Source organism: Alosa pseudoharengus, unplaced genomic scaffold, assembly GCF_046254945.1.
Source record: "Alosa pseudoharengus isolate Yale_2024_CS ecotype anadromous, Long Island Sound unplaced genomic scaffold, YU_APseudo_1.1 YU_APseudo_1.1_scf_26, whole genome shotgun sequence".
NCBI lineage: Eukaryota > Metazoa > Chordata > Actinopteri > Clupeiformes > Clupeidae > Alosa > Alosa pseudoharengus.
In genome coordinates this window covers 1,373,992-1,394,513 of record NW_027468701.1, presented here as the reverse complement: position 1 = coordinate 1,394,513, position 20,522 = coordinate 1,373,992, and the positions used below count along the sequence as shown (strand labels likewise).

General features: G+C 40.4%; 1 protein-coding gene across 6 annotated transcripts in view; it reads right to left on the bottom strand.

The window, feature by feature from the left end:
* Positions 1 to 20,522, bottom strand: part of LOC143099259 (inactive carboxypeptidase-like protein X2) — a 386,609-nt gene that overhangs the window by 8,661 nt on the left and 357,426 nt on the right. The window lies entirely within an intron of this gene.

The window sequence follows — 20,522 nt, the reverse complement described above, 5'->3', positions numbered from 1 at the left end:
ATGCGACTCTAACCGCTTAAAGGACAATTCCGGCGCAAAATGAACCTAGGGGTTAATAACACATGTGTACCGAGTTCGACCGTTCGCTTGGATTTGTTTTCATGCTAGTCGAATGTGACCAGTTTTATTGCAAACCGCTTATTAGCGTTTAACGCTAGCCTTCGGGGCACACGTACAGTAGAAAGAAATCGCTATTTCTATACCACTAACAAGGCTCAAAATAGCACCACACTTACACAGTAGCATAATGAGGGTCTCTACATGTAAACCGAAGCATTGAGAACTTTGTAAGTGTACAGGCAGTTTATTAAAAAGAAACACATTACCGTTCACGTCTGGTTCACATACAGGCAGGCGCCTTGGTTAAACAGAACTCTGGGATGTGAAGTGAAGCTCGGGTGAAACGTTGTTGCAGAAGGACTGTGCAAAAGAGAAGCACTGAATGCAACAGGAGACATAAGAGATGGCAGGTTATTTGAACGAATTTGAAGACATCGAGGATGAACCCTTATTGGACGTCCTTATCTTTTCGAGTCGGAATACCAACGAAGAGCTGCGGGAGCTCCGTGAAAGGGCTATGAGAGAGAGAGAGCTAGAAGCTACCTGTAGTCAATAGCCTACCACACAGGCGGCGGCGATCCATACCAGAGGGACCAGATGGATCCACTAAGTAAGTACACTATACAAGTTATGTTACATCGGAGCTATTATTTCTGATAGGCCTATATTGAGCAAATTACGTTTGATTTTAGTTCACATCGCCTGCCTGTATGTGAACCAGACGTGAACGGTAATGTGTTTCTTTTTAATAAACTGCCTGTACACTTACAAAGTTCTCAATGCTTCGGTTTACATGTAGAGACCCTCATTATGCTACTGTGTAAGTGTGGTGCTATTTTGAGCCTTGTTAGTGGTATAGAAATAGCGATTTCTTTCTACTGTACGTATGCCCCGAAGGCTAGCGTTAAACGCTAATAAGCGGTTTGCAATAAAACTGGTCACATTCGACTAGCATGAAAACAAATCCCAGCGAACGGTCGAACTCGGTACACATGTGTTATTAACCCCTAGGTTCATTTTGCGCCGGAATTGTCCTTTAACGTACAGACATGTTGAAATAACCGTTGTGAAGGTCTGGAGTGGGGCAAGAGAGTTATTTTTTCAGATTTTTTCAAAAGTTTATACTTTTTGAGAAATAGGGGATTAAAAATGGTAAAAAGCTCATTTTCCCCCCTTAAACTTCAAAGGCTGTGATGTCATAATGGACTTGTTAAGCTCCCAGAGAGTTAAATTCCCGGGCTAATTAGAACACTGACACAGGTGTCACCTGTGAAATCAACCGTCTCAGCTTCTAATGCATACAATCTGGTGCTCCCTAAAACTACACATCCCGTAATTAACTTGTGCGCATGCGCAGTAGCGTTCTCCTTGCCTCATTTATTCCTACCGATTCTACAGGCACTGCTGCTGTCAAGCATCCTCTTGAAGAAAGTTTACGTTCTTGTTGTCTGGTTCGTCCAACAAACGACGACGAAACGGACGTTTTCCTACCACACCCAATGTAAGTTACTATTATTTGTGTTTTGTATTTGAATGGAGTGTGTGAAGTCTGTTTAAAACGACTCGGTTAATCAAGTAAACAAGCAAGCTGGCGTTAGCTTTAAACGTGTAGCTTAGCAACATAGTAAGTTCATGTTTCTAGGTTCGCGGTTGTGTGCAGTGGAGGCGGTAGCAGCTAGCTAAGCACTCAATTTGCCAGCCAGCCGCCTTTCGTAGCGATAGCTGGCCTGACGAGGGAAATGGCAAACAATCACTGGCTGAAACTTAGCCTTCGTTTTGAACTACGTTTGTATGAGTGGCTCATTGAGTTAAATCTCCAGTTACAAGGCTAAGGCAAGCACCTACCTCACCTAGAAGATCTAAGATTACTGCATTCACCAAAAAACTTGAGGTATGGGACAGGCGCCTCGATCGCGACAGTATTATGCCTTTGAGAATCTGAGTGAAACGTCTGATTCGGGAGCCACTGTAGGCCTACAGTACATCACATCCCTGCAAAGTTTATTTCAAATATTTCCCAACCAGCGGTGATCCATTTAATGCAGCATGTTGGTATTTCATTGAATATATTGTACAATGCTGTAAAATATTGGCCTATGCTTCCTAATATGTTGCTGGAAAACAGAAATATGTGTGTTTAATTTACAATGGCACATTATGTATTTATTTATTATATCTGCAGCACCAGCTGATTTTAACTCTGCTGCCGAGGATATATTTGGAACTTGTCATTATTTCAATAAATTTGACAATTTTAAGTTTGACCTACCACTTTCTTAGAGCGATGAGGGACAGGTGGGGTTTAAAAATGCCCCCTTGATCTAAGTGGGGAATGAAAGAAAAAAAGTGGTTTGAGAACCACTGGCGTAAAATAACTTGATTGTAGGCTTAGCTGTTAGTTTGTTGCTCAGTTGAACATATTTATCTAACAGCTGTCCCCCCCCCCCTTCTATTTCTGTTAGGTGCCGCTTCACTCTGCTACTGAAGGATCAGGCTGACTGCAACTGCTATGGATGGCAGGAAAACACAGTACACGTGAATTTCTAGATGAAGAGTGAATAAATGCACTTGCTTAACTGATAACAAGTTGTCAATGGTTAGCCTAAACAAGACATACCTAGGCCTAGCCAAATTTATCCTGGATGTAGATAAAGCAGGATATGAATTTCCCACTATTTTGCCAGATTAGGCTAATAGTGGTTTACTGAGGTTTAATATCAATTGAAATACCACTGAAATCACGTTGATCTTTAGTTTGGTTGTAATTTCAACATTGTTTCAATATTCATTTTAGTGGAAATACCATTGAAATCCCATTGATCTGTAGTTAGAATTTCAACGTTGCTTTAATATTAATGAAGGGTGCAAAAGTGATGTAGAATAAGGCTACATTTATACATGGCCGGCTATTTTCATAAACGGACATTTCACCCTCTCCGTTTTCAAAAATAACATCATGCACACCTGTCAGTTTTCAGAGAAGTTTCCCCGTGTATATATGCCGTCAAGAGCATGCCAAACCTGTCGGTGGCAGTGTAAGGAGAAGCTCAATGCCACGTTAGCCAATCAGAATCCCGAAATTAGCAACAACAGAAACAAATCACTTCCTATTTCTCTTTTGAATGATATTTGCCAATGCAAACAGGCCTAAAGCGTTTGCACAAACGTATAAATGTGTACCACCTTCGCATAGCATCCATAATCAGTAGCCAAACAAACTGTAAACATAGGGCACTCACATGACGTTAAGCATTTTCTGGCGCGTAATGTGACGTTTGAGAACCTAAAACCCCGTTTCTCCCAGTTGACACGACAACACATAACCGGCGTTATCATAAATCTCCACTTTGGCCGGAGTTTTTAGAAATAATCGTTTTCTGTGATAAAAACGGGGTTTTCGTGTAAATGAGAGGCCAAACCGCAGGGAAATATCTGCGTCTTCCCTTCGTGTAAACGGGGCCTAAATGTTGCAGTGCGACGTTGATTCAATTATTTTAACGTTGACAAAGTAATTGTTAGCTGGCTGCAGAATGAGCAGCCATCAACACCAACTGAAAGCCCCGTTTTGCAGGTACAGTAGTCTTGCATTGCATACTCTGAATTACATTTTCCAAAGGCCAGCTTTCATGCTTGTGTCACAACTTCAGAACGGCTTGACGCACATGCTTCAAATTTGGTGTGAACATTTGTATGGACTCAATGATGAAGTCAAATGTCAAGGCCAAACCTACCTTAAGTGTGATATCTCAAGAATGCCTGACGCACAAGGTTTTTTGGTACAAGGGGTTTGTATGAACCCAAAGATTAAGTGATTCAATGTTTTTTTTTCAGGAATATCCCCACCAACATTAACCCAGCAGCTTTCCATCCACTATTGTAATTCCTCTGCCATTACATTTCTAGTTATTATTATTATAACCTTTTTTTCTTTTTACCTTTTCAAGAATGAATGCGACTCTAACTGCTTAACGTACAAACATGTTGAAATAACCGTTTTGTAGGTCTGGAGTTGGACAAGAGAGTTACTTTTTCAGATTTTCTTAAAAGTTTATACTTTTTGAGAAATAGGAGATTAAAAATGTCAAAAAGCTCATTTTTCCCCATAGACTTGTATGGCTGTGATGTCATAATGGCCTAAAGCCAGCTGCGCTCGTTAAGCTCCCAGAGTAGTTCCCGGGCTAATTAGAACACTGGCACAGGTGTCACCTGTGAATTAGGGCTGCACGATATTAGGAAAACATGCGATAACATTATTGAGTACTGCGATAACAATATAACTTGCGATATTTAAATATTTTATGTTTTTCTCCACCTCATGTTTTTCTCCAACCTCATACGCTGCGCATCCCACGTTATTAGGCTACCGGCATGCCAAGTGCAGCGGAAAGTGAAAGTAAGGGGCACATCGCACTGTCCAACGAAGTAGGCTAAACAACTTTTACAAATAACGAATCCTGATTACCTCTCTGCTGCTGTCTGGGGCTTTTGCTAAATGCAAATCATGAAATACAAGCCTTACAGTGAAAGACAGATATCTTCTGATCCTATAACGATAACGAAAGAAATTGTTTATTTTAACACAGTGGAGAAGGACACATTTGGCGTTGTGTTTGTAACACGTCATCCTTAATAAAACCAAAATATTTCCATAGAACAGACATGCTTTTCCTTTTTAGTCACCAATTCCTCTTCACCTAAGTGTAACCTACCTCGCTCGATCTTCAGCCATCACGACATTAGCTCCCGCCTCAACACCTAAAACACCACACACCTAAACTGGTAGGGGACGGGCTTCTAGGGCAGCATGACCGCATTGGTTTGGTAAAATATGTTGACATTCAGAATGTGAATACACCATAGACTGTATTGAATGCGCACGGCACAGATAATGTATCGAAATTCATCGAAAATTAAGTAATCTTTGCGGTATGTCCATCGCAAATGTTGATATCGCGATAACGATAGATTTTAGATATATCGTGCAGCCCTACTGTGAATTCAACTGTCTCAGTTTCTAATGCATACAATCTGGCGGTCTCTAAAACTACACATCCTGGGGCCGTATTCACGAAAAAAATAAATAAATCTTAAGTAGATCTTAATAAATAAATCTTAAGTAGATTCCTAAGAAAAAAAATAAGAAGTCCTTAAGAATGTTCTTAAATGCTATTCACCAATATTTTCTTAAGAACTGTCGTATTTCTTAGGAACTTCTTTGTTTTCTCACTTAAGAACTTAGATAAGAAAGGCCTGCATCATTCATCAACAGTGTTAACGTTACCTATACCTAGTTTAAAATGATGAAACCACGTTTCAATGATACACACACCATTCAGTGCCATTCATAGACTGTATAAAGTGCCATTTGAATCTGACTAGCGAGTTATCTGCTACAAACGTAACGTTAGTTTTGTTTACAAGTGGCAACCGTTGCTAAGGGGGAAAAGCCATGCCTTTAACAGCACTCGCGTTAGCTTATGTTTGAAACGGTAGGCTAGGTTTCTATTATCTAGATCTAGGTATTTCTAGGTTGAAATGTGCAGTTATTACTAGAAAATGCGGTCATTTCCATGGACGTTGTGTTTAAGAAATGAAACATGTTCTAAACACTGACGTCGATGTGCGTCACATGCTGCCAAGAACCCTTTGGTTATGCCAGTTTTCAGTATACAGAGGGCTTACCGAAAACAATAGCAGTAAGCTAAAATTAGCAATAAATGGTAACCTTATATATTGTAAGTACACGTAATAAAGGCTGATATTTCAAAAGAGCTGTCTAAAACGGTTAAATGTGTTTATATGAATGACTTTAAGAGGCTCAACTTCACACTAACATTTTTAAGACAGGTGCAGGGTTGTCTTAAAGTTACGAGGAAAATTGAGAAGAAATGTAAGAACTTTGTTTTCAAGAATCTCATTTGTTCTTAAGTGTTTTTCTTAGGAAACATCTTAAGAAGAAAGTTAAGAAAAATCATAAGAATGTTATTCATGAATATCAAATCTTCTTAAATTTGTTCTTAAGACAAAAGATAAGAAGAAAGCACGACTTAAGAAGTATTTTTGTCTTAAGAAAGCTTTGTGAATACGGCCCCTGTTTAAGTGTTTCCCGTGTGTCAAAATAAAAGTCACAGCCATATCTCATGCGTTGCGCATTATATCTCCAGAACGGTTTGACGCATATGCTTCAAATTTGGTACAAGTGTTTGTATGGACTCAGAGATGAAGTGAGTTGATGTTGGAGGTCAAAGGTCAAGTCAATGAACACTCTGAGTGCAATGTCTCAAGAATTCCTTGACATACGTGCCTGAAATTTGGTATGAGTATTTGGATGGAATCAAAGATGAAGTGAATTGATGTTGGATGTCAAAGGTCAAATGTCAAGGTCAAAAACACCTTGAGTGTTATATCTCAAGAATGCCTTGCCACACAAGGTCTTTTGGTATGAGGGTTTGTATGAACTCAAAGATTAAGTGATTTAATGTGTGGGGTGGGGTAACAGATTAGCTAACAATCCACAGTAGCATATTGGAACAGATAAACATTTGGGACCACTTTAAAATTTTCCCGAAATTTCAAAATGCCTTAATTCTGCAAATTTGTGATTTGGTCCAAATTTGAGCATGAATAACTCCTTTCAAATGGCATGTGAAACTTCAAAACATGTTTACAAGGGCCAGGTCCAACTGTAGAGTTCAAAGATGTAATCAGATCCTGTGCCTCTAATATTACTTTCCATTTAAAAAATGACTGAATTCACATTTTGTCAAACTTTGAATACAAATAGCTCCTTTGATGTGGCTTATTCAGCTTTGAAGCTTGAAGAGCTACTATTAAAGATTCCATGGCAGATATGCCTTAGTGGTCCCCTAATACATTATCTGAAGTCTCTTACCCGAAAATCAACAAAGATATTGCTATTTAACTGTGAACTACTATATAGTTAATTAAATATTAGTTAGTTAGCTAATAACTGTGTTATTTTCAGTAATATTGATAAATGGCCTGTTTTTGTATATATATTCATAAGATTAAATTTAAGATGACACCAAACATGACATAGGCCTACAGTGGCATTGCTTCGATTTGGCCAGCTTCCCTCACGGTCCGCGCGGGATCACACAACTTTAATTTGTATTTTTCCAGTGACGCTGCAACGACGCTGCAACAACCCAAACAACTGACAGATGTCTCTTGTGAGCAGGGTGTCTCGTAAAAAGAAATGGAGCCTGGAAAACCCTACACAGACTTCACTACAGACTTTAGCAGACTGGTTTACAAATAATTTAATAGCCAGAAATATGCCTGCCCTGCTCTAATAAAGAAATATTTGGTTAACTGCGAGTGAATCCCGTTTGCAGCCGTAGAAGAAACGCAGGACAAATGAAACATTGCGGTTTTCTCCGAGTGCAACGATGATAGACAGACATCATTTGGACAAAATATAGAGCATATTAACCTCCGTTGCTCAGCCAAATGCCTTCCTGTTACGTCTGTTATCACAGAGTTACAGGCGATAAACGTTTTTTGATGGTCACAAGTTTACTTCATTAGCGGTTTATTTTTTTGATTATTAAAGAGTGTTTTTCATTTAAAGGTTTGACTCCGTGCTTATTCAGTAGAGCATTTAGTGCTCTCCCCAATCCCAGACGTTCACATTGCATGTTTGTTTGTAATGGATGCACTTGCGACGCGCTTGACGGCAATGAGTTGTTAACAGACATGAACCAAGACTGTTCGTTATTTATTGAAGGGGCCACCGGAGGGATTTTGAGTGCTTCAGTCAAAAGTTGCATGACCCTCTCTTGCCTGCTAGAAATTGTTCAATGACCCTCCGACAGAATTGTCAAAAAAGACATGACCCTCCCCTGCCAATTGTCGCACACCTTTTTGTTTGCGCAGGAGAGAGAATGACAGCGATTAACAAATTGCACTTGTTCCTGTTTACCAATAAATACTATATATTTTTGCAAACAACAAAAACAGAAAGGATGGAGACAGCAAAGCTAGAGATTGGGCAGGAACAAGGTCAATTGGTAGATATGCTTGTCAAAACGTTAGGAGCTGGATGTGGATGAATGAAGCACAAGTATGCTTTACTAATGTTAAGCATGCACGCTGTTTAACGTTACACGGTATACTAAAAGTAAGCCAAAGGTAAATGTAGCCTTTTTAGGGCTGTGTAAAGTTGACCAAATTACTGTAATATAGGCTGTTAGGCATGAATAAAATAGGCTATTTTGTTGCTACAACCCTTCCGACGTTAATGGGGACGATGTTGACATTTTCCCATATTTTGGGTGAGAAACCCGGGGCATCTCCCTTATTTTCAATGTTCAATGTTGACAGCTATGGAACGAAAGAGAACGTAATATGGCACCAGAAATCACATTCCCTCTAGAACCTTTGCTAGTGCCTATGTCCCTCAGTCTCCATTGAGTCTCTACGAAAGCCGCAGCACGAGGCCTTTATCTTGCTACTCTGCAAGAAAGAAGGAAATGAGGGGTAAACGTGGTGTGCAGAGAGGGGTGCCCGAAGTGTGAAGACTGAGACCCCGTTTACACGAGCATGTGTATTTTTATAAACGAAGACATTTCCCTACGTTTGAGCCTTTCATTTAGACGCAAACGGAGAATTCGCCCCGTAAAACGGTTATCCAAAAAAACTCCGGCCAAAGTGTTTTTTTTTTAAAACTCCGTTTATGCGTTTGGTTCTAAACTGTGGTAAACGGAGTTTTGGGCAGCCAACGTCACAGTATGCGACAGAAGTACACCAAATGTGCGACCAGTGTTTACATTTACATGTTCTCACGTGCTACTTTTCAGGGTTCTGATTGGTTAATGTGAGCTTGAGCTTATCGTTAGACTGCCACTGTGGTTTGGCGTGCTCATGACAGCATGTATGTACACGGGTTCGTGTAAACACATTTTAAAAATAAATGGTCTCGTGTACATGCAGTTTTATTTGCAAACGTAGATGGCCAGATATTCGTGTAGGAAAATACCCTGCTTCGTGTAAACATAGTCTGAGAGCTACGTGGAAAAATATGCACCTAGGCCACTTTGAAATGTTGCTGTTTTCATGATTACAAAATTTGGGTGACCCCCCTCCTACACTAAAAAAAGTTGGGTGACCCTCCCCTCAACAAAGAAGAAAAAGACATGACCCTTCCCTATTTTCCTCCTGTGGTCCATTCCATAAATACCGAACGGTCCCCTATCTAAAATAACACATACTTGAAGTACCATTCATGATATGTTGTCAAATATTGAAGTCGTGGGAAGTTTACATAATGCGATGTCTTTGTCACGGGGAAGTGTTTTTCCCCATGCATTATTCTAGGCTACTGTCAGTGACTGCCGCGAGAGAAGCAGGTTCTGTGTTGCGTTCATTTCAGTGACTGACTCGAGAGAAGCGGGGTCTATGTTGTGTTACGTTGCGTTAATTTATTTTCATTGGGCATGCCCTGCCGTGCTGTCCACAGCTCTTCAGTTCTGACAAAGCCGAAATTACTCCTTTTGAAACAATGAGTGCAGGCCGCGCGTTTGTATGGTTATATTGCTTGACAGGGGGGGATCCCAAGCAGCTTTCAGCCATAAGGCTACTTTGATAACATTTCCTAATTCACCCGACACTAATATTCAAACTGTGAAAAACTATTTCGGCATAGCCTATAAGCAGTTTAATTAAATGTAATGTTAGTTGTAAACAAACGGGCTACTTTGTGAGGCTTGGCCTCACAGATTCGCTTGTGCCTTAGATGGCAAGAACAATCTTTACGATATAGGCCTATTAACTGACCGCCCGATTCACGTTGGCTGGGGGGCAGGGGGGGGGGCATCAGACATTTGTGCCCAGTTAATTCGGCCCTGCCCCCAACAAATCACACCTTCCCACCTCTGTGACAGCTTAAAAGAAGTCGAGAGGACTCCTAACTCTCAGACCTATTCACAAACTGGTTTTTGTAGCATTTCGCCATGTTTTGAAATCCTATGCGGCTACAGGAGCTTCCAAATAGTTACTGATTATAAAGGCAACTTTCTGTTGCAATATTCTGTATGTTCTGGACTGCAGGTAACTTGTTAAGCCAGTGGTTCTCAAACTTTTTCTTTCATTCCCCACTTTGATCAAGGGGGCATTGACTGATGATAGTGGAGATAACGTGTTATCCCGAGGCCTTTGCAAGTCAGCATCTCCGACAGTAGTCTACCCTATTATACGTATAAAAATATACGTTTTCGATGTCCCAAACGGAGAGTCATACTTTATTGTTTTTAACAATCTCTATGCTACTCACCAAAATGTAGGCATGATGAAGTATCCAACTGTCGCGTGTTAAATTATTGTGATTACGAGCCAGTGGTTTTCAAACATTATGCGTGACTCGGACATCTAACGAAATGCAACAGGCTCATATCGTCCTCGCATTCGCAAAATGAGGACATACAGACTGCTCAGATAACAGGTGTACCTCCAGTTTTGCACAGTTTTAGTCAAGTTATAGGTCATAGTTGTCTAAGCCTCTATTGCGTAGCCTGTTAAAAACGTCGCTAGATAGTATTAAATCGGCAACATTAATTCTGAACAGTTATTTCTCTACTGGCTCAATTATCACACAAGACACTATTTTGATTTGCATAGTTACGTTACCCCCAACACTGACAATAACGTAGACAGCAAATTAAGATATTTTTTTGTTTTGTGGAGCGGCACCGGTAGGCTATCAAAAGCAGATTTCGATTCTCGTTACCACCGTGTAGTCAAGCCTTAAGCCATACCCAAGTAGCCTAAATCGAGGTAATGTTTAATTATGCATGATTTATTTTGTTATTGAATTCGTAGGCTGGGATTCCTCTCGGCAACAATTATGTTTAACGGTAGCCTCCTGCTTTTTCAGAAGGGGCAGCAGGCAGGCTACTGACAGAGCGATGTACAGTGGCAGAGCGACGCACAGTGGCTGAAAGTGATACTAAAGTTTCACGCAGCTTCACGCCGTGTAATGAAAGCAACGCCCACTGTAGTTGTCTTTAAAATTGCATGTTAGATGTATATTGGCTGATATAAAGTGGCACTCTCATGGGGTCAGGTGGAGTGGGGCTCGATCCTGCAATCCTTCAGTTGCCGAACGGCACCTTTACCACCTGCACCACACTGCCACACAGGCAGTACACAGACACCCAATCTGATTACATCTTTGAATTGAGCAACTGGCCCAAGAAGCTAGGTTTCGAAGCTGCACATGCCATATCAGTGGAGCTATTAACCCTTAGAACCCGATTGACGCAAAGTGCGTCAAAAAACACACCCTTTCTTCTCTGTTACATTGCTCCAGAACGGTTCATCGCAGCGAGATGAAACCTTTATTGCACGACAAAGCAGAAGTGGGGCTTTCCAACGAGACTACACACTTGTCTGTACGATCAAGTATGAAAATTAAAAAAAATCATGAAATTAAATCAAATTGCATCATATTTACAGTCTATACTTCTCTGCATTCACCTGCACACACATTACTCTAGTTTGAATTACTCGCGAACCCGTGATCGCATCGATATGGCAAGCATATCAGATGAAAGAGGGGGCACAGGGCTATCCATTGGTACCATGTTTATCGACCCTTCTGGCTTATAAAACCAGACGAAGTGACTGCAAAATAATAACGTCATGTACACAAACCAACGCTGCACACTCATTACTCTCGTTTGAATTACTCGCGGATCCGTGATCGCATAGATATGCCACGCATGTCAGATGAAAGAGGAGACTCAGAGCTATCATTTGATACCAAGTACATCCTTCTGGGTTATAAAACAGACGAAGTGACAGCAAAATAATAACTTCATATAGCTGGACTTACCCCACGTTTGTGTCTGTTCTTGTGGCAAAGCATGTTTATAATCCAATGCTATCATGTGTTTCTCTATGGCAAAGCATGTTCATATTCCGGTTTTGAGATCCTAGCAAATTCCTGCATGGCATCCAATTCAAGGCTCACATTGCATCCCAATTTGTTCAACAAATAAACACCTTTTTTGCATTTACTTTGTTCATGGCAATGCAGTAAAGAGTTGAGAATTATTATGACTGCATACACACAGGCACGCAGGCTAACACGCAACCTCGGGTCAAGTCAGGTCAGATCAGTTCGTGTCACAGATATGGAGCGCAGAAAGGTCATTTTTCATCACTAAATAAAAAATGGCATTTATTTCCGTAAATCACACAGCAAATATTTCTGTAAATTGCTCAGCCCCAGAGTATCCCTCCAACATGGCAATTATATTGCCCGATTCAGGACAGTCTGCCCTACACACACATGAAATGCATGTAGAGCTGTGAGCTTGCAGTGGTGAGATACATGTCGAAATATAAGAATTTTTATAATACACTTTTTATATTTTAATTCTTTAAAAATCAAAATAAAATCAATGCTAGTATTAATACATGAAATGATGGCAGATCTGAATAGCCTAAACTCTCCTGAAAAAAACAATATATAATATATGTGTGTGGCACTTACAATGACCAGAATAAATCCTTATTAATAAAGGTAGTGAAAATGCCCTAAAAACAGCTTAGGGTTCTAAGGGTTAATGATCAAAGTTTTAAAAATTTTGGAAAATGTAAGTGGACAAAGTCTTAATCTATTCTAGCATGCTCTCTGACAAGAAATCTGAAGAGAAAACACCCAGCAGATGACCGGTCTAACTGGTTTGCTGCCAGAAAAGATGTTGATTTTAAAGCAATAACTTTGAATTAAACTTACCTGTGCTTTAGGGAAAACAAAAGGAAGGCAAGAGGAGGAAATAGAGATCTGTTAACTTGAATAATGTCAATGGTTTATTTTTTAGCAGCATCACCAATATTGTTTGGTTCTCAGTAAGTGAATGCTAACAATAACAGCTAGGGCTGTATTTTGGGCCACCAGCGCATGGCGTAATACTCGTTATTCACCCGCGGAAAGTTGAATTCGGTATTTTGCACGTTTATTTTTTAAGCATTGCGCCCAGGGGTGTGGCAATTAACAACCTAGGGAGGGCCCTGGCGCATTGTCTAAAAATCGCTATCATACACCACCTAAACCTGGTCAGAAGTCAATGGCGAGTTGTTCATATGCTATTTTAAGAGCGCATGTCAAGTCATATTGGCAGGTGCACGCACCATCCTTCTATCATTCATGAACGCACACCAGCGCACGTCCATGCAAAGCATTACAAATTGCACGATTACAATGGGAAACATAATTAGAATAAAGATATTACGAAATACTGTACATCTCATGATGAGTAGTTATTCACCATCATTTGCAAATTGGTAATGACGGTTAAAAGTGATTAGGGGAGAGGCGAGAGACACGTTTGGAGCACAGCTGAAGACGCACTGTCACGAGATATAAGCAACTCCTCTGCAGGATAAATGTTGTTTTATTCAGTCATTTGAGCAACATTAGGGTAAGTGTTGTTTTTTCCAGCCTATGTTTTCGATGGTAACCCATTGTCAGTCAATAGTGAAAGTAACTGCATATAACTGTCTTGTCGTTGACTGACTCCTTGGTGAAGTTAGTTTCACTTTGCCAATGAGTTCAAATAATAGACGAGTGCAAATGCGTGAAGGCTATGCTAGATTTTAGTAAAGCATGGTTTAAGAATGACTATTCCATACGGTCTTGCAAGCAGCCTCCTTCAAATGCGCCGTTGAATGCCAAAATACCGATGCATTTATTTGACATATCGCGCGTTGCGCCGTTAAAGGGAATGACAGATGTCATTCTCATTGGTTTAAAATGATGTTACGCCCCAAACACACCCATATGACTGATTAAAAGGCCTAGGAACACCTTGTTACGCCATGCGCTCCACTTTTGAGAACGAAACCCCTCCCAATGTGAACTGGACATCCTACTAAATTTGAATAGACTTTTGACGAGTGACGATGCACTTTAGAATGTCATGATAGGGCCCCTAGTCTAACAGTTATCAGCAGCAGCAGAATGACTATCATGCATGAAATGCAATAGCTTGTTTACAAGTCTACTCAACCCCAGACTCACAGTATCATCTCTGTCGGCCATCAGTAGTGACGGACTGGGATTAAAAAACGGCCCTGGCATTTTCACCAACCAGCGGCCCACACGGGGATGTGCATGCACACGCGTGCATGTGCCCGCAACACACAGATATAACTTCACATGCACGGACATAACACTTTTGTAGCCCCATTGGTGATGAACTCTAACTTTAATATGCATAAAGACTGAACCAAGAACATGGGTATATCAATGCACAACTCCAAAAAATGAATGCAATATGAAATATGAAAATGAAAAAAGAATAGCCTGGAATACATGGATTTCTATGCAACGTCACGAAAACATGCGTGCGCAAGAGGCAGAAAGCACCATAGAACAGCATAGAGTAGTGCTCTCCATGAAAAGAACAAAATTAGTTTTTGTGCTGAAAACTGCACCAATTCGAAATCACAATGGTTAGAGAATGTTCAATATGTTCAATATCCCTAAAGGAATGCATGTCTTCGCCAAAAATGACAAAATACGATGTTAATGCAAATGAACGGCAAACTCTGAAATATAGCCTGAAATGAGATGTTATTATCATTGAGACAACAGGGGACCAGGGGTATATAAAAAATTCCGATTGTAGCTTACAGCAGCCGACTATTTAGGTCAAGTTTATAACGTTGTGGCACCAATCGTCTTCTGCCCCACGGCTGCGCGGGAATGTAGTTTTGTTGGTAAACGGGAAACCCATCAGAGCAGCCGCTCCACAAAAGTGTCTTAATTAACGTCATGCAGTTAACAAGGTGCGAAGGAGCTTGCTCTTCTCCGCAACCCTGTCTATCACGTCATCAGCATCCAAGTTCATTATAGGACCTCTTTCTCTGTCGCCATCAGCATAAAGGCCTCCAAATTATCCTGTGACAATCGTGTCCTTAGGCGATTCTTGATGAATTTAAGAGTGGAAAAACTCCGTTTGCATGCCACTTGAGTACATGACAGTGTTAGTAGGAATTAATTTGCTAACCATAGTTGTAGGCACAGGTAAAGAGGTTTAACTGCTGGAGAAGGAAATAGCAACAGATTGCACAATTCTTGCAGGTAGCACATTTCTTGATCACCAGGTTTATTTCTGTATCTTCCTATATCTCTGCGGCATCATCAAAGTCCGACGCTTTGACTGTATACTCGTTTAGAGGAGACTTTTTCAGGCTGTCCTAGTGCGTGGCGAGATTTGTCAATTCCGACTGTAGATTTTCAACCGTAGCACCTTCACTGAATTTAAGCAGACATTCTCTTATGTTTCGAAGTGCATTTGGGGGCAGTTTATTAGCTTTTATAAGGGGAAAATTCCAAGAATCAAGGCATGCTAGATTGGCAACGACTTCCCCGTGCTGAAGAAAGTAGACGCATTCGGTTTTGAAATTCCCAGAAGTCATTGCTTCATGTAGCCTAACTTTTGTAAACCAATAATAAAATAAAAGATACAGGCAGCATATTTATTGTATTCCAATTTCAAACAATGCACTTTTAAATCACTTGATTGAATAAGGTTACAAAAGAATGTAGACTGATGTAAATATTGAGGGTCACCATGACTGTAGTGTAGAGACTCATGTCTGGTATAAACAAGGGTGTCAGTTTGTTTTTAGAAGTGGTGGGGACAATAACCATAAGATTTAGTGGGGTTTGAAAAGTGCGGGGTCCCCTTATGTAAGCTATTCATCCATTCAACGCTGCATTACAATATGCTGAACAGTAGTGTTGCGCCGGTTAAGGTTTTCTAACATCTGCACCCACCCGACCCGTCAGGAGAGTCAATCTGCACCCACTCGACCCTCAATATGCACTGATTAACTACATGAACCTGACCCGACCCGACAAAAAAAAAAACAATGATGTCTTTTTGCCGCAACGTGTGTCTGAAAATTTTGGGGAGCCAGGAGGCAGCATCAGCTATTAATGTGACGCGCAACAGGGGCGTGTAGAGTGATAGGCGTAGGCCTTATTATGCGTGGGCCTTCAGATGCAGCAGGTGTGTGATTTCCAAAACCATGGCGGGAGAACCGACTGCACTTTGGTTAGCTTGCATTTGCTTTGCTGTTGCTTAGAATGTTAGATTCTTCCGATAGATGTCTTCAGACATTAAAAAGTAATTTGGAAGGGAAAAGAGGGAGAAGAGTTGCCCCCTGCGTTGGCTGTGATTCCCCTTTGAAAATCAGAGGTTCACAGGCTACTGTGGCCTTGGTCAGTGGCGCCGCCAGCCGTAATCCTGTAGCCTATGTGCGTACAATTCATTCATGAAATCATTCAATACAACAATAAAAATAGCTTGTGTACTGTCTTAATTGAAACATGCTTCAAGCACAAATGATAGCCTAGGGCAAAGAGAATGGACATCTCAACATAAGGATACATTAGAAGATGATGATTGGTGTAAACTTTGTCACACAACGTGATAAGCAGTTCTGGCGCTTAAAAACGCAACATTCCATTCAGTCATAAATCATTCAAACAGCAGCTTAATATTTTTCAGGTGTTTAACAGTAGGCCTAGGCGCACTGTATCAGTTATGCCGTAGGCAGTGAGATAATTAGGCATTGCATCCTGTCACTCTGTTTGGAACATCGCAGTTCGGGTTGATAAGATTCAGTTAATGCGAGTATGGGTCGTCTCAAAGTTTGGGACAACCAAACAGCAGAGTAGGCAAAGCAAATCCTACTTGTTAGGTTACCAATAGCTGTCTTTTCTCTAGGCCTAGGCCTATCGGAAATCGTAACATAAGCTCATTGGTTTCTTTTTTCTTTTCTTTCTTGTTTGCGTGTTGGATAGTGAAACGATAATGCATTTAAATCAATGTACATCAGAGCCGATATGGCCAGCCCTGATCTGCTGCTCTGTAAAGGTATTTCTGTCCCACCCAAATTTGCTGAACTACTTGCGAAGTAGCCTATTCATCACAGACATCACATGTATCACATGAAAGAGCTTTTTCTCAGCTTTTAAACAATGTTGGTGGTTAGTTGTTGTGGTAAACGGTTCGCGAGAAAAGTAGCCTAACTTTAATTTAATCATATTTTCTGCGCCCATCTCCCTACCCATTCATCTTGGCTTCGCAAACTTTCCCTCAACACATGACAAACCATATATCAGAATAAACAGCAGACCTTACCGAACACAAAGGTGTAATTAAAGTTTAAAGTTTTTATTAAAGGGACACCAGGCAACGTTTTCGTGTTAATTAATCATCATCGTAAGTCGGTATATGGTTAAATGACTCATTACGGGCCGAATGAAGGCTCTCTCGCCCGCCCCTACTGCCTGTAGGAAGAATATCCCACTTGCAAGTTCGTTGTATCCTACCCGCCGACCGAAGCAGGATCAGTTTACAGCACAGAGACAGGCTAACGAAACGCTAGAGATTGTTGCAAACGTGTGTATAATGGCAGTTTAAATTGTTCAATAGGCCTACATGATTTTATAACAGGCCAAATACAAAATAAATGTTACAAATATCGCCTAGATAGCCTATCTGTAAACATTACAATCAGATGATATACATATAGGGCAGACCGACGCTCATGAGTTCATGCTTTGTTTTATCGCTGGATTTTAGGATAGCCTACTATGGCAACCGATTGCATTCCGAGCTACAGTCAACTCTAGCAGGCATTAAATGACCATATAATTTCTTGATATTACCTAGAGATGCACCGATATGGAATTTTAGGGCCGATAACGATAACCGATATTTATTGGTTTGTTGTGGCCGATACCGATACGATAACCGATAATATTACTCTTGAAAAAAAATTGTGAAAAGTGATTTGGGGAAAGCATTTAATAAGCATAATTTTATTGCAGTAATTTTACCTACCACCAAATGATGGACAGAACTCATAATAGTCCTCAATAGTACGGCAGTCAACAACATAACAGTAGCCTAGCCCTACAGTATGTGTGGCTCCTTTAAGTGAACCTGACGTCAGTGAATTGCGAGTGAGTGGCTAGAGAGTTTGAATCGTTTTCATTTAGGACTAAACGCTCATAAACGGCTCAGTTTGGAATAAGCTACAGTATAGCAACCAAATCAGTGTTTGTGAGGGAAACTTAGGTTTAGTTTCAACTGCGGGTAACTGAATAAAACTCCTCAGACTGTATCTTATGCTTATGTCCGTCTACTCTGTTGCGCACAACCTGCTGCAGCAGAAATGAGGAGTTAGCCCCGAAGGTTTTCATAACTTATTATGATGACCTGTCTGGAACTGAAGCACGAATGGTTAGCATATTTCTAGGTAATAATACAAAACCCAAGCTAAAGTAATGCAAATATAATACTAAAACACAACTTAGAACTAGGCCTACTTATGTACTCGTCCCACTAACGAGTTTGTTTATTTGTTTCCCCGACCAGTGCGGTAAAGTGCAAACACACCAGCACAAGACGGCTCTAGATAGGGCTGAGCTCCGCTCTGTTAAGGTTAAATGGCAGATCATTCACGAGAGGATTTTGAGATGCAGATTCCCAAATGAACGCATGCCCACAGATTTTGTTAGAGTGGTGAAATACATTCACACCGCTGACATTATATTGAGGAAAAAGTATAGCCAAGTAGCTCAGTGTAGCCAGACGTAGGCCTAAATTAGGACTTTAAAAAATATCGGCGCAAATTATCGGCCAGAATTCTGTTATCAGACCGATAATAATATTTTCATTTTTTTACTTATCGGCTAATAATATATCGGCCGCCGATATATCGTGCATCCCTAATATTACCATATTGTTACTGGGTAAATACCTAGTTATTAGGGGACTGTAAAAGAAAGGGTTACCCATGAATATTTAGCCCATTGACTCAGATGTGATGTAATCAACAGCCTAATGGAAATAAAACAATATTATACAAACCATAACACATAAGAAGCGCTTAAAGAACTAAGTGCATGTTGAACAGGAATGTCTTTAGACCCCTCTTAAACGACCCAAAACTACCACAGGAACGGAGAGCACTGGGCAACTCATTCCACCAGCATGGAACCAGTGAGGAAAAGAGTCTTGAATTAGACCTAGTGTTTATGATTTAGAAAAACTCATTCATGCATTTACAGTTAAGGACACAATTATTCATACCCCTGCCAAATATTGATCTAATGTTGATTTTCTCTTGACTAATATGTTTGTTCTGACTGAAAATGACACTGACACATGCCAAAAGGTTGTAACACAATGTGGTAGAAACATGGAATCAAAAAAATAATCGTGTTTATCTTTTTTAAAATTTTTATGAAAAATGGCATGTCCAAAATTATTCATACCATTTTTAAATAATCAATGGAAACATCTTTATTTGCTCTCAAAATGGTTCTTACCTACCAAGCCTCTCCATGTCTCCACAATGATTGTAGACCGCACCTTTTTAGCAGCAATCTGGGTTTTGAGGCAGGAACGATTATTTGCCATCACTTTGGCCTTGTGTTAACTTTTTTGACTGATTGAGGTCTGGACTTTGGCTGGGCCACTCTAAAATGGTGACATTGTTCTCTGTTAACCATTTCTTGCCTTGTTTGGCTGTATGTTTTGGATCAGTGTATGGTGTAATGGTCCAATGATGCCTATTGGGGCAGGTCTCTTGGCACACTGCCTGATCTTTTCCTCCAGAATCTCAGTGTAGCCTCTTGCTTTAGTGTTACCGTTTACTTTGAGAAGGTCACCAGGTCCCCCTGGTTGAAAAACATCCCAAAAGAATACTTTTCTAGCCCCACAATTGAAATGGACATGGTGTCATTGGAGTTTAATGCTTCTTTTTTATGCCAATCTCAGGCCATGTCCCTGGGTCAAAAAAAAAAAAAAAAATCCAGCGAAAGCTAAATTCTTTGTCCAGGTGTGCCGTTATGAAGGTTTAGCTGAGTTGTGCATGTTTGGAGAAGAGTGATCCATGATCAGTATCCAAGATGACCAAGTGATCCATTTTGAGATGGAGTGAAAATGTCAACCATCAAAACACCATCCACAATGTGGAGAACAGCTATAGAAATGTATTAGTTTTTGGGTGTTTTTCAGGCAATGGGATCCAAAACATACAGCCAAACAAGGCAAGAAACGTTTAACTGAGAACAATATCAATATTTTAGAGTGGCAGAGCCAGAGTCCAGACCTCAATCCATTAAAAAAGTGAGCCAGAGGCCAGAGTGATGGCAAATAATCATTCCTGACTGAAAACCCGGATTGCTGTTAAAGTGTGGTCTAGAATCATTGTGGAGACATGGAGAGGCTTGGTAGATATTAAAAGAACCATTTTAAGAGTTGTGAATGCAAATAAAGATGTTTCCATTGATTATTTAAAAAGGGTATGAATAATTTTGGACTTAAAAAAGATGAAAACGCTTTTTTTAATTCCATGTTTCTCCCACATTGTCTTACAAACTTTTGGCATGTGACTGTCATTTTCAG